Here is a 15,419-nt window from a genome sequence, read left to right on the forward strand (position 1 = left end):
TGAGAAGTGAATTAGCTCCATTTTTGCATTAGTAAAAGGGACAAAGGAAGCTTTAGAATGTCCAAGCTCTGTGTAAATATGTCAGTGCTTAATAATAATTTCAATTACATTAGATAATGTACCCTGTTGTTGAAAGTAAATAGTCTCTGTATTGCAAATAAGTGGAAGAGGGTCGTGGTTCCAGTGGCAGATTTGCTTGCGCGTTACGGAGAGGACAAGTAATCACACTGTTATGTGTCTTCCCCCCATGCTGTTCCTGTTAGTGTAACTCCATTCTCATCAGCTGCAGCTTCTATAATAAATGTTTCTTCTCTCTGGCTTGTATCCCACCCAGCGGCTTAGCGGCCTAAGTTAAGTGCTTCCAACACATTGCATGTGGCTGGGTGGTCCTCCCAGTGGTCTGCTCAGTGGTCATCTTCTGAAAATACTAAGACCAATTCAAATTCTGAACTAGGAGGATGACCCGTTTTCTGTTCCCCAAATGCTTCTAGCAAGTTGCCCCGTGTTTTGTTTGTCTTCTTCAATAGTCCTACCTTACTGCCTTTCAGGGAGACAAGAGAATATTATCTAGCAGGATGTTTAGAAGTAGCTTTCTTTCAAATTACACCTAACAGAGGACAGTTCTTTCCCATTGGATACTGTTGTGCTTATAAATTTTAAGGAACAGGTGACTTTTTTTTTTTTGCCTTGTGGGATATCACTTTCTTAGTGGGAGAAACTCTTACAACAGTGTGTACAGTTGGAATTAACATAGTGGATATGTTAAGAAATTCAAAACAGCTGGTATGAAAACAGTGTGAATTGTGTGTGTGTATGTGTGTATATATGTATATATATATATATATACACACACACACACATATTAAATGTGTTAACTCATGTGTCCGTGGCTTTGATTAGGGTCTCAAAGCCGTTCACAGTTTTACAGACTTACCTTTTCTTTATTCTAGCTGCAGAGCTCCCAAGGACCAGACTGACTATGAGAACAACCCAGCCATGAAGGTGTTCTTGTTCCATTTTGTCAACTACTACTCCACATGTTTCTACATCACATTCTTTAAGGGCAGATTTGTGACTTATCCATGAGATCTGGTGTATTGGCTGTAAAAATACAGAAATGAAGAGGTGTGAATACAGCTTTGTGTTCTGACAATCTAACCTGTTTCAGGTTTTCTCTTAGTTGCCCAATGAAGAGTGTCTTTACTCTCTGCTCCTTAGATTTTTTTAGGCATAAAATAATGACTTTATTTCATGTTAGAGCTATCTAAAATTTAAATGAGATTTTCTTTCTAATATTCCAGTGTGACCCATGTGATGTCTCCTTGAACTGATGACACAGCTGACAATAATCATGGGAGGACAGCCCATCTGTAATAACATACAAGAGGTGTTAATTCCGTGAGTACTCAGTCATGTGATCTTGGGTGGGTGAGAATGGCCCACCCACCCACATCATTTTCCTGCATGCCCATCTCTAGAACAGTGGAGACTCTCTGCTTATTAAATCTCTCCAGATAAGATGATCCAGCCAAAAGTATAAACGTACCTGATGTTTAATAATTATGTTTAAATACCTTCCTTTTTATGTTTAACATAAATCCCCAAGTGCTATAGTCTCTGCTTATTAGCCCACCACTGGGGACTGACTGATCAGAGCCCATTGAGAGATGGCCCTTTTTGGGGCCATGAACTTAGTTTTCCCACAATTTCCTGCAAATTTCTCCTCCTTTTATATATGCATTTAAAAATCCATAACAGGAATTTGTTGAGTGCCTAGTATGTGCTAGTCACTGTATTAAATGTTGTACATATATGTATGTGTGTGTGTGTGTGTGTGTGTGTGTGTGTGTGTGTGTACAAGTTAATCACCCAAACAATCCTTATTCTTATCTTCCTTTTGCAAATGAAGATCCTGTGGCTTAAAGAGGGTAACTGATATGCCCAAGCTCTCATTGCCAATAAGAGACCACTGTGGGACTCAGATGTAAGACACTATCTCTCTGAATCCATGTTCTTCTAAGAAGAGACTCTCTTAGGGTCCTAAGGCACAGGGTTACATAAAGTTTTAAGAGACACTTGTCTAAAATAATAACAACAGAGGTTTTGACTTACTGTTCTCTTCCTAAAATGAGAAAAGCAGATGTTAGCAAAGGTCACACTGTCCTTTTGATTTTCACATAAGCCCAATCCCACATCAAAGTGGACAGTCCAGTGTTATCTGCAATTTCTGAACATTTCAAGGAGCTTACTCTATTCACTTTCTGTTGCTGTTGTAACAAGTATCCCCAAACGTCATGGTAGTAGGAAGAGAAAAGAAAAAGTCTCTACTAAACAACGCAAATTTAAACTTGTAGTTTTCTTGAATGCAGAAGCCTGCTGAAGTCAAAGTGTTGGCACGGCTCTTTCTGAAGGCCTCAGGGGAACCTGTATCTGACTTTTCTGGATTCCAGAGACCACCTGCGTCTCTTGGCCTGTGACCTCTTTTCTCATTCTCAAGGTCAGCATGGTTGTGTGCCTCTGACTCTGAACCTGTGGTCAGATCTCCTCTCCTCTCTCCCCTCTTCTGCCTCTTTCTTCCTCCTTTAACGACCCTGGTGATTACACTGGGCCCAAATCTATAATCCAGCTGGTCTCTCTTAGAGTCGACTGGTTAGCAACCTTAACCACATCTGCAACCATAGGCCCCCTTTGCCAGGGAATCTGACCTCTTCCTATGTTCTGGGGATAAGGACATAGACATATTGGGGGGGAACATTTTTCTGCCTACCACACTAACCATTTTAAGACAATTTCTGGCTTTGAGTTTCTGTTTTCATGAAACTGTTGAACTCTCTTCTGTCTTGCCTTCCACACCAGCATTCTGCTCCTGGCCAACCTAACTGCAGAGCTCGCCCCTCTCTGTGGTGTCCCCCAAAACCACTTACACAAGCAGGCCTTACTGTTGTTTGGAGAATGGGGGAGAAATTCAAACAACTTGAATTTTGAAATAAAAAACCTCCATCATTTTAAAATCTTCCATGCCACTATAAAAATATTTATTTTTTTAACTTTGCTTTTTAATTTTTAAACTATTTTAAACTTTGTAACTTTTCTAAACTTTATTTTTTCTTATCATCCTTCATTGTAGGCTCCAGAAACCTGCTCTTCTGCCCACCGCATCCAAGTTCCCTTTCATTGTTTCTCCTCCCTTCACTAACCTTCCTTCTCTCTAGCTTATTACCAAGTTTCTGTCCATTCTCTTTATAGGGCAGTTAAATTATTTTTTCTTTCTTTCTTTCTTTCTTTCTGTTTTTGCAGAGTGAACACCTTTGCGTGTCAGTGTGTCCTTCCACATTTCTTCATAATGGCTTCATCTTTCAGCTTCAGTATGGATTACTGGGGTCTGTCTCGAAACAAAGGCATTTCCCTTGTCCCCCAGCTCACCACGCCCCTCAAAAAAAGATTCTGATCTTCGCTGTGAAATGAATCTTCTTTTTCCCTACTGTGCAGTAGACAATCCGTACCCTGAGCTCACAGTCAGATATTTCCAGAGAAGTAAAAGTAGGTCATGTGCAAATAATACTACTTTTCTCTGTGAAAAGAAATACAGCAGATAGACTAAATACTTAACTCAGATTACTCAAAAGCATTTCCTGAAGGAAATAAGTAAATTATTTAACAATAAATTTTGTTGAATCTGGTTATCTGTGAGCTATTTTTACCAATCAAGGAGGATATATTTCCTAAACTGGTACTGAGCAATTCATGTGAAATGAAACTTGCTCACATGAACTAGTTTAAAGTAAAGGATGCATTATAGTATCTGTGGTCTGTTTATACCTTCGCTTAAATAAGCACATTGTTCTAGGTTCCAGTGAGCTGAACTTTGCCTCCATGTATTTCTACTATGGGCTAAAATATTTAGGGAATTTATTTTGAATTTTGTTTCCCTTTTTTGAAAACCAGGAATTCTGAATTGTAGCCAAGTTCAAGGGTGGCTTGTTTTTTCCTCACTGCCTCTTCTCTTTGTATAAGTGCAGTTTCCTTCTTAATTTTTCATATAAAATCCTACCATACCAAAGATCTATCAATTACTCTTGCTGCACCAAAACTATACCCATTCTCAAAAATACATAGGAAGGGAAAAGAAAACTTATCAAAATTAGCTACTATTTTCATGCTATTTGAATATGTCTAAAGGAACATAATGAAATGAATTTCACCATATCTCACCTGCCTCCACCCCCCCAATCCCATGTGGGGTTCTTGAGTAGGATTCTGGGAGCAAATGAAGGAAAGTGATGCCGTGATCCAGGCTCCCTCTGGGGTCTCCCCAGCACTTGGATTGGCACTGGTATAAAGTAGGTCTCAGTCCGAGCCAGCTGAGTGAGTGAGTGACTCACAGGCATCGAATGTGTAAAATCAGTGAATTAACAGCATTCTTTGTAGGACTCAGAGAATAAGCTGAGTGCCCTGTGGCCTTCCCAGCCTCACATACTATTTTGATGTTGGGGTCATTTCTGGGAATGTTATTCTGTACTGGACAAAAGGCTAGTACAATTCCAGGGTTAAGCAACTTTCCTAGGGAAATTTTATGATAAAATATTAAGAAAAATAGTTAAATGCCCCAAATGACATAGCATTGTCCTTTGGTGTTTAGATAATGTATGGCTGTAATTTTCTTACTTTATATGTTTTCTACATTTTCCACTATGTGTATGCACTACTATATAATAAGAAAAACAAATGTTTAAAAGAGAAAATCTCTCTTCTCCAGATATGATTTGGTTAGAGGATGAGTCAGATACATATAATAAGAGAATCTTATTTACATGTGTCCATAATTCACTCTTTAAATTCAGGAACAGGAAACTCAGGAATGAAATAGATTAAGAGAATCAAAGATACTTGTATTCAAGATTAGCAAGTAGGAGTGTCCTCAACAGAAATGGTGATAATCAATAATGCAGGGATTAAATGTGATAATGAAGGTACAAAGACAACATGAAGTAGAAAATGCCACGTGGCAAGCACAGAGTAAAGGGCAATTTACTATGATTATGCCAATATGTGTGGTCAATTCCCAAGCAAATGATTGTGTAACCCCTGCTAGAGGGAGAAAGCTTCCAGCCTTGGCTGAAGAGGGGGGAGGATCCAGTGTCTGTATTTTCTAAAATGTCTACAGTTGCTTCTCATGTGCAAATTGATATCCCTGCACGAGAACCATAACCCAACAGAAAACCCAAAAGACCGAGGACAATGATGGGTGGACGACAGCCCAAGCTTTTCTGCCACAGATGAGTGGTTCCACTCAGGAAGACTGAGCAAGAGGCTCAGAGTCTTAGCTAAGGACAAGCAAGTCGGGACTTCTAATACGACCTAATGCCATCGACAGGGGAGGGCATTTCAGCACAAGAAGGGAGCGCCAGGTGATTTAACATGGAAGTTTCACCCTGGATCCATACAGTGATGGATTTGGGTCCCGGAGGGTAAAAGCCCTGCTTCCCTGTGGCATGGACCGGATTCCACAAATGCTGAGACAGGAAGTATGAGGCAGAGAAAAATTCCCCCAGGAGAATCCCGAGTCTGGGTGCCAGGGAGGGTGATGGACGAGCGTAGTCCCAGCGCCACCCGCACCGCAGGGCTCCGAGTGGCTGTGGAGCTGCGCGCCCCCGGCCGGACCTCAGACCTGCCTGCAGCGCTCCGGGCTGTGGCCTGGGGAGCGGCTTCAGCAGGAGGCTGGCCCCGTCATTCTCGTAGGTGCTGCAGTGACCCCCACCCCTGTGGCCACGGTGATCCCAAGCCAAGGGTCTAAGTGACTTCAACCCTATTTACAGGTGGCCACAGCCGGATAGCCAGTGCTGCTCAAAAGGAAGATCCCACATGGGGTTTTGCTGTGTCAGGGGGGTTGCTAATACCTGGCCTGCTTTGAATCGTTTCATCGTGACAGCAGTCTGGGCAGTGGAAGTTTCATCTCTCAATTTTATTTCAACTTTTTTTGTTGAAAGTATAGTTGGTTTACAATATTGTGTTAATTCTTGGTGTACAGCATAGTGGCTCATATATATATATATATATTCCTTGTCATATACTTTTCCACTAAAGGCTATTAAAAGTTATTGAGTGTAGTTCCCTGTGCTATACAGAAGGATCTTGTTCTTTGAAACAAAAATTACTAAACAAAGTAACAAAGTAAGCAGACTAAACCTAGCCATGTATATGACACAGCTGAGTTTATCTAAGGATTTAAATGTGGTTTTGATCTCCAGGATCTCTTTATCCAAGTATCATATGTACAGTGCCTGTGGAACACTTCTCAGAAAAATGTTCTAAAATCATAATATATAGAGAATAAAGAAGAAAGATAATTATACTGAAAAGCAGATATCAAAATATAGAAATGGGCATTTGTGATACAGTAATATCTGAAATATTGGAAGAACGTGTTGAATAAGAGGATCCTGTGGTGAGTCTACTAACCGCAACATTCTGCCATAGCAGTGAGTGTAAATCATCTTCTGAGATCTGCAACAATTGCATTTTGAATGTAAATAAAGTTAAATAACAAATAAGCCATGAAGTGTGGATTCAGATTCCGGGGTATCTCGAGTCCATATCCCCAGCATTTCCCAGGGCTCCCTGCTCTTCCCCTAATGTCATTGAAAGAATTGGGGAACGTTTGTGAAGCGAAGGGCATGTTCCATTGCAAAGAAATCTCGTAGCAAACCTGGGAGCATGGCCAGTGAAAGGTTAATGCTGAAATTAGAGGCCGTGGGAAACCAAGCAGAGGCAGCTCTTTACAAGTCACATCATATGCTCTGTGTGTGTCTACGTGTGTATGCATACAGACGTGTGGGCATGTATGATGTATACACCTGCCTTTCGTGTGAAGCCGCCTCACTGTCCAAATTTGAAATACATCCAAACGTGCAGTTCAGTCAGCCGAAACTCAGCCAGATGCTAAGTTGTCTGTTGTTGCTCTGTCTCTTCTGCTGAACTCCACGAGTAAACCACGCGCCAGCTGTTGCTTTCAGGGACAACAGCTCTGTAGGCTACAGGTCCATGCCTTGTTTCACTGCCAACTCTGATTTCCTTTCAGGATAAATTGCCATTTGAAAAGGGGGAAGCATTCAGTTGGCCCACAAGCCTCTGAGTGAGGAAAAAACATAACTTTAGAGACAGCTCTGTGGGACAGCATCCAGAAGGGGACAGAGCATTGGGCTGGGAGTCGAGGCTGTGTTTCTTTCAAGCTCTGCACTGAATTTGAGGTGGCATGTCACTTCTTTGTCCCTTGATTTGTTCAGCTTGTATTAGGGTCTTGGACCTGTTCTATCCAACATTAGAGTATCACATTTTTGCTCGGTGACCCTCCATGGCTCCGCAATTCCTTCAAAGGGAAAAATGCCCACATCCTCACGGCAGCCTCTAAGGCTCCACCCCCAAAACCACCACTTATTTCCTATTCACTGTGGCCCACACCAGTCTCCATGCTGTCTGTCCAGCGTGAGGGACCTGCAGGCCTGTGATCACTGTTTCCTCTGCCCCTCCTCTGCCCACCCCTTTGCTTCAGTCTTTGCCTTATTCAAAGGTCACTGCCCCATCCCCACTCCTCCCTAGCACACATTCTTCGCTCTCCTTTATTTTCCTCCACAGCACTTATCACCAGCTCACAGAACCTGTATTTCTTTCTTTTACTTATTTTCTCTGACGACTTTCAGACTGGAAAGGCCATGGTGGATAATAGGAGAGAAGTGGGGGTAAAAAAGACAAATGAGGGAAGGCATCTTCTAAAAGCTAAAATGAACACCTGAAAAGGAGGTAGGAGATAAAGTAGTAGTTGTCGTTACAATTTTGGTAAACCCAAGGCACGTAGTCAGGACTAGTTTTCACAATATTTGAGGGTAGGGAGGCAGCAATAAAAAGAAATTTATCCTGAAAACAAGAAATTAAATTCTTGGGAAGATGATGTGTTCAGCTTGAGATATCAGTAATACCTTTATGACCTTGGTCTGATAATATCCTGCCTTATAATTTGATCTGTTTGACAGCTGGATCATGAATCTAATGATGCCACAGTTTTGGGAGCAGAACAGACCAACCCACGATGGGAACGGGAAAACCATCTGTATCCCATGGGCAAACTGGGGTTATTTTATGAATACCCTGAAATGAGTAAGTCATCAATGGAGATTTCTGTGCTGTCGTTTATACTAGAGTATGCTTTGGGTCTCAGAAGCATTGGTTACCGAGCCAAACAATGTCCTAGCATACTGAAACGGAGCCCGCTTTTCTCGATTAGATGCAATTATGCAGTCAGGCTTTCAAATAGGGTGCCTGTGTGTATCTTTGTCAATATTTATGTTGCACAAAGCTGAAGATTTACTGCCAAGGAATGAAATGGAATACTCATTCAGATACGTCTCCTCCATTGATTCTCAGATCCTTCTGGTCATGTCGTCTAAGGATGAACTCAGAACCGTTACTAGATGTGACTCAGCTCAGGCTGTAGCCCGTGTGGCACAGCTGTTGGCTGATATCCTTCTAAATAGAGTCATGTGAGCCAGCCAGCCTGTGCAGAAAGCCCGCAAGCACATCCTGCCTCATTGCAGCAAGGTTCACAGGGTCACCCCTTCCACATCTCACACCTGCCTTTGATATTGTTCCTATTTCTTCTGGCTGATGGTTTCTGCCTGATTCCTTGAGTGACATCATGTCACATCACTGGCTTGAATTCAGGATGAATTTGCTGATCTGGAGTATCGGTAGAACACAGATCCCCTCCTTCTCCAATGACTTTGTCCATTTCTGTACATTTGCTTGGGCTCTGTTCCTCTTTGGTTGAACTTGGTTTTGAGCTCTCAGTTGCCTTTAAATTGTTGAATCTCAAAATAGATTTCCATAGGAAACGTTATCTTTTCTATTATGCATGGCGCACTTTTATCTACTAGAAGGCTGATGATGTGCACGTTTTGTATCTGAGCCCTTTCAGCTCACCACTGCCTTGAAGTAGTTTTTTTTTTAAGCTTAGGAGACAGGAAAGGATTTTTGTCAGTAGGCTTTGCATTTATGCATGCAGGTTCTTGTTGGCAAAGGCACCCCTTTGTGCTTCCTGTTTATAAGTGTACAGATGGAGTTTTCTTTTTCCTAAATTACATTCTATATATAAAATAATTGCTTTTAGCAATATACATTATACATAGAAATGCATCTGGTTCCCTCGGTGAATGAAAGGTCATCTTGTGGCATCTTCAGTCAGCTATGCTTTGTGGCCTGGTGTCTGATTTGAGTTTCATCTTTGCTTTTGTTGTGTTTAGTGACCAGGTTCCATTAAGGGTGCAGCTGCTGTCCCTGGTGTAGTAATTATGTTCGTTTATTCTTCTTATTTTCAAAAGGACTTTAAACCAATGACCTGTTATTCCAAAATGAGTCATAATTGTAAATATGTCTTATTGGGGCTATTATCAGTATTAATAATAACAACAACATTCTGGGGGCAGCATATCATTAGGTATTTTAACACACACAAAAAAAGCCTTGGAAAAAAGTTATTCTAATTAAGTCAAATAAATGTCATGAAAGGAAAGTTGTACGCTTTTGGGAGAAATTGATAAGGCTTTTAGAAATTTATAGTCTCATTAAAATATCAATTAAATAATTCAGCCTAACTCTACCCTACATAACAGGATGGAGTAACAGCTATTCTAGAGAGATTGTTCAGATTTATTCGTTTTCCTATTATCTAAATAATCCCTGATGAATTAGAAAATTCAATCCATTTCTGAGAGTAGGCAGTCTGTTATTCTGTATTCAACGCTGGAGTGAAACTTATTTTGTGTTCTTTTCATTCATGGGAGATAGAATTTCCAAGTGCTTTTTGAATTATTTTTGTTCCTCTAAAATAAATTGCCTTTGGTGGTGATCTCCTGACCTCAATTTCCTCCTCCCAGTTTTCCCCATGATCATTAATGACACCCCACCTGCCTTTTTAGTTATGCCTCTTAGCTGCTGAAGGGGAACAGCTACTGACAGATGACCCTGGAGCCCTCCATCTGTGCTTCGTTAGGCCTTGCACCCAGCCACCAACCTTAGTCTCCTTCGCCTGAATTATATTTCTCTGCTTTTCTGCCTGGAAGGACACTTGCCAAGCCTTGGCAGGGACCCCTCCACTATTTAGAGATTATCTGCTCTCCTGTCTAGGCATGAATTGCACTTGATTCTTGTCTTGATGGTGTGTGATCGTGTCCATGTCCATTGTACTCCCCGACTGGACTGATCCTGTCGGAGGCAGTAGTCAGGCTTTTCATCTTCCCGTCCATGTCTGGAGCACCACAGCCTGGACCCTGGTTCTCCTACTTGTTTAAGTGACTTGAGCTTGGAGTTTCAACACACTCAAATAAAACTGTTAGATGAGGTGGCGGTAACATTGCCCCCAATGCCCCCACAAAGTTCTATATGACATATGGTTTTTTCTGAGTGAAATTTCTCTTTTATTTGTTTTCATGAATTCCCCACTGTCCTTTGAGATTATTAGAGTAACCCTGAGTTGTTAACCACAATATCTCTCCCCCCACCAGCGAATGATCCTGCTGCCTGAGAACTCAGACATGGGACATAAGAGAAATTATCTATCAGTCTTAAAATCTGGAAGCCATAAGATACCGTTTTGTACTTAGAGCACCCACAGCACAAACACCAGTCTCTCAAGAATTTGACACTGCCTTCACAGAGGGCAGGTGCCATAAGTGAAATGCTGTGAGGGATGAAGTGAGAGCTCTTCATCTCTGGTACTGCCTTTTCCACCCTTGCTTTGTTAACTTGATTTCCCCTTCATATATTATGTTCTCCATTTAATTTACTGCATTTAATATCAGTTGTTCTTCAACATCTCCTTGCACCCGCCCCCTCCATTCCCTCTCTCTCCAGTGCTCTCCCACCCACGCCTATCCTGCGCTCTCCAGGACCAGGCCTGTCTCCCCCACGCCCTCACCACTGTTCTGTCTGCCCACCACCTGCACTCACATTTCCTTAACTCCGCAGAATGAACTTCCCAAAATGGCAGCTGAGTAACTGGGGGGGATTGTAGACCTCTCATCTCTTTACTGATTCATTCATTTATCCAACCAACAAGCATTGAGCACTGCTATGCCAAACACTGTATCAACTGCTGGGGAGACCAAAACAGGTAAGACTTGGTGTCTGCATTCCCCAGGCTAGGCGAGGCATGGCGAGTAGTTGATGGATTGCTAAGCAGGTGAACACAAATTGGACTTCCTAGAGCTGGAAATATTTGAACTGAATCTTGAAAGGTGAAAGGACGTTAGCTCTCTATTTTGTGGTAGAGGGAGTGGACACTTCATGCAGAGAGGTGGAGACATATATGTGTACACAGCATGAAGCGGCTTGGCCAGACTGAAGAACAACAAGTAGGGCTAGAACAAAGGATCCATAGGTGGGAATGTCAGGTGCACAAGGCCTCTGTCACGATGGGCCTTGTGTGCTTAGACTTCAATGTATCCTTAAGGAAGCAGGGATATATTGGATTATTTGTAAGTAAGAGAATTGCATAATGTTTATGTTGCAGAATATCTGGTTATTCTGGCAGCAGAATGGAAGATACTATTTTAGGGGGAGAGGCCCATATTTTGGGGGGAAAGGATATTTCGGGGACCAACGCAGGTAACCCAGACAACAAATGGCACACGCCTGCTGAGAGGCCGTGGGCAGAAAGAGAGAGACATGGGCGGCAGAAGTGGTGACTGCTGCAGTGGGGATTGGAGGGCCGGGGCGGCGGGCCGCAGAGCTGCTGAGGTGACTTTCCAGTGACCCATACGGAGAGCAGATCTGCAGGGGGAGTGTAAGGAGAGGAGCTGGTTTCAAGGAGATGGTTCTGTGTGTGTCATTTTGAGTGCGAAGTGTCTATGGGACATATAAGGAGTGATGTCCGTTGTTAAGCTGGATTCACCAGTCAGGAGCTCAGAGGAGCTGTGGGTGAGGCCGTGGGGGCGATTCAGTCCTGCCAGGTGGAGGACTGAAGACGAGGCCCTGGGGAAAAGGGCCATGTACATGGCAAATGGGAGAAGAGAGGTCCACCAAGAGAAAGAAGAATAGCAGTGCAGTTGAGAGAAAACGATTTGAGGCAACACAGAGAAGGCTGTAACCTGGCTTAAGAGGAATTTGAACACTGACTAAAGGGAGCGAAGTGAGAAAGGGGGGGTGTGTGGGGCATAAAAGCAAGGGCTAAAGCCCACCTTTAATTGTCTAAACTGAGGAAAAGGCGGAGTTGGACTACACTAATGTAGCCTTTAAAAAACAGATCTGTGTGTATCTGTGTGTGTGCATATGTGCACACACACTTTTCTGCCTGGGCTTTTAAAATTTATTTAAGTAAAACAAAAATTAAGGGGGGAAAATGTTCCACTGAAAGGAAAATATTTGTCCACGGCAAAAGCTACCTGGTAATCAAATAAACAGGAGCTGAGAATGCCCACTGGTTTGAAACACGCAGCCACCGGCAGTGCAACTCCTGTATCAGTGCCGTGGTGGGGCTGTGGGGGATGCAGGGCTCTGAGCCCTGGAGGAGTCATCAGCGCAGGCACTTCTCCAAGAAACTGGACTTTAAAGGGAAGAAGAAAGTATAGAAAGTATCAGAGAGCAATACAGGTCCGTGAGAGAGGGTTGGGAGAGGGTCAGCTTTGTTTTACAGGGGGCGTTTCTGGCCTTGCTGAGTTGCTAGGCCTTTGCTCTTGTTGGTCTTTGTTCCAAAAGCTTTTTAGAAAGTTCTTCTCGCTTGAATATCTGAACAGATTAAATCATGTTGGGTTATTTCTAGTGTTTTATTTTTAATTAAAAATTTTCTGGAATTTATTTTAATGTCAAAATTGAGGACAGTGTACCAGGCCTTCTAATGATTTAGCTAATTACACCAGTACCTGAATCCACTGATTTTAAGTGTCAGTTTTATAATATTTCTAAAATCTCTTAAATATCCACGTCTATTCTTGAAATGTGTTCTATTTCATTCATTCTCTCAGTGCACTATTTCTATACTGTTTCCATGACCATAGATTAATATCTCCTACAGTTGGTCCTATTTTATCCTTTTCCAGAATGTCCCTAATATTACAAATTCAAACATCCCTCCTCATTATTTTATTTCTATATTTGTGTATATTTCTGGAAGAAATTTAGGATCACCTTTCAGAATTTTTTCTTAAATCCATTCAGGATTATTAACTAAATTTGCATTCAGATACTAAATTTATTTTGGAGAAAAAATGTTCAAGTCCCCCAAATTTGAGTCTGCCAACTGAAGAGGATGGTGCATTCTACTGTTCATTCAATTATCATTTTTTTCTCTTTTTAAGTCATTTATCAGAATCATTTTAACATTTTTCATTAATTTATTTCTGAATAGTCTGTGCCTTTGTTGTCATTATAAATGATATCTTTTCTGGGTTTGAAGAGGGATGATTGCTAATGAAGTCTTAATTTCTAGTTTCTCTTGAATAAGAAAGGGATCTGACAGTGTGGGGCCCTCTTTCCAATATGGTGACTGTGAGCAGTGCATTTCATTAAGATGTCCACTTGCCAATTTGCCAGTGGCTGCACCCACTCCACATATTTCTGCTACTTACCTGCCCCCTGTAGGCAGATGTGTTCATGTAGGGTTAGGTGGGTTATGGAAACATATACTGATATCACTGCTGCCACGCTGCTGACCCTGTGGCATCACTAACTCTGGTTCTTTCTCTGTGACCTCCCTGAATATGACAGCTCCTTTTAGGCTGTGGACATGAGGCTTCTTTCCAGCACTGTCGGTTTTTCTGCAACACACCCCTGCCTCTCAGGTCAGAAGCAAATGTCAGCTCCTCCTACCCATCCACCCAATCCACTGTCTTGCCATTCCTGGCCAGAGTGGTCCCTATCCCTTGACTGAGCAGTAACACTGAAGGGACTACAAACTTGCCTCTCATCCACTGTCTTAGTTACATACCTGTGCTAGTTTACTTAAAAGTCTGCCAGTTAGGGTCTAAAAGTCTTTTAGATCTCTGGCCTTATGATTTCTAACTGCTCCCCCACCCCATGGAACAGCTTACCGCAGATCTCTGCTGCCCCATCTGTAGCAATGTCCTGTAAATTACAGACAGAGAGAAAAGAACTTCTAAGCCACCACCATAACTTTGACTTCCTGTGACCACACAGACCATAGAAATATCAAGATAAAAATTCCTGAAGAAGGATATTTTGCTTAGGAAGACACTTTAATTGCATACCTTTCTGTGACTTGTAATAACTTCATAGACTCTCTGAATGTGCTGCACTCACCTTCCCAGACTCAAGGGAGCTTGCTCACTTGCCTATTTTCAGTGCATTTCCTCCAACATTCTCTATGCAGAGCTTTCCCAAAAGTACATTCCTTATTCCTTTTTAAATTCTTATATACAACCACAGTATTCTTTTTCTTAATCCTCAATGACAAATCATCTTCCAAGATTGTATTATCAACACTGAGAGTGAATAATATGCTTCAAGATTCCCAAGTTTATTACCAGCAAATAACTATGATTGGTTGAAGATTTTTAAGTATGTTATTCCTACTAAGGTTATATACGTGAAAGAAACAGTTTGTAATGAGTCTTCTTCCGAGAGATTTTATATTTGCCTTTTGTTTGGATTCTTTCACTGTTGAATAATATTATTACCATGAATGTCTTTTCTCTTTGGGATTTAGTTCACCATTTGCCCCTCTCTCTTTACAGGAGTAGAGGAATTGTTGTTGTCCTTCCATCCATCCACCACTCCATGTTGTGTGTCCATTCCTTTAACAGGTATTCAGTTTGGGTTCACCACCTTATCTGTGGCCTCTTTCCAGTGGCCCCTCCGTTGGCTCTGGAGAACAATATATTGCAAATCAGAGTGGGTATGTGGAAACTTGACTATCCAGTATAGACGCATGGTGCCAGAAAAAGCCCAGGACATTGCAGCGTGGCAGCCCACCATGCAAGGAACAGCAATTCTGGCTGTGGTGGACCAATGTGAGTAAAAAGGCTTCATGGGCTGAAGACTTTGAAAAGTCCAAACATGCATTGGCATTGCTTCCTAAGGAATCCAATGTTGGGTATTGTTTAATATGAGAGGGAGATGCTAACACTATCATTGCTATAAACAACATATTTGTTGTAACTGTAATTGTTATTATTTTAATATATTTTCTTTATAATTTTTATTTGTGACTTACAAGAGCTCTTACAGAGGCAGTTGTTAAGAAGCGTGGCCATTATACTGTTGCTGAAGTGTTAATTCAGTAGAAGCATGGTAATAGTATTAATAAGTACTCACTCATTTGATCCTCACATGGCTCTAAAGGTTACCCAGCAGTGCTTGTATAATGGAGATAGAAATCCATCCATTTAAGTGTTTGCAGAAACTAAAATAAGAGC

At 41.8% G+C, this 15,419-nt stretch overlaps 1 long non-coding RNA gene across 1 annotated transcript; it reads left to right on the forward strand.

Annotated features, from left to right (window-relative positions):
- Positions 1-1,339: 1,339 nt before the first annotated feature.
- On the forward strand, positions 1,340-15,056 carry LOC140693613 (uncharacterized). The gene is made up of 3 exons (XR_012069366.1): positions 1,340-1,398; positions 8,028-8,151; positions 14,808-15,056. It is a non-coding gene; the product is annotated as an uncharacterized lncRNA (long non-coding RNA).
- The last annotated feature ends 363 nt before the right edge of the window (positions 15,057-15,419 follow it).

The sequence above is a fragment of the Vicugna pacos genome, unplaced genomic scaffold, assembly GCF_048564905.1.
Source record: "Vicugna pacos unplaced genomic scaffold, VicPac4 scaffold_19, whole genome shotgun sequence".
Taxonomy (NCBI): domain Eukaryota; kingdom Metazoa; phylum Chordata; class Mammalia; order Artiodactyla; family Camelidae; genus Vicugna; species Vicugna pacos.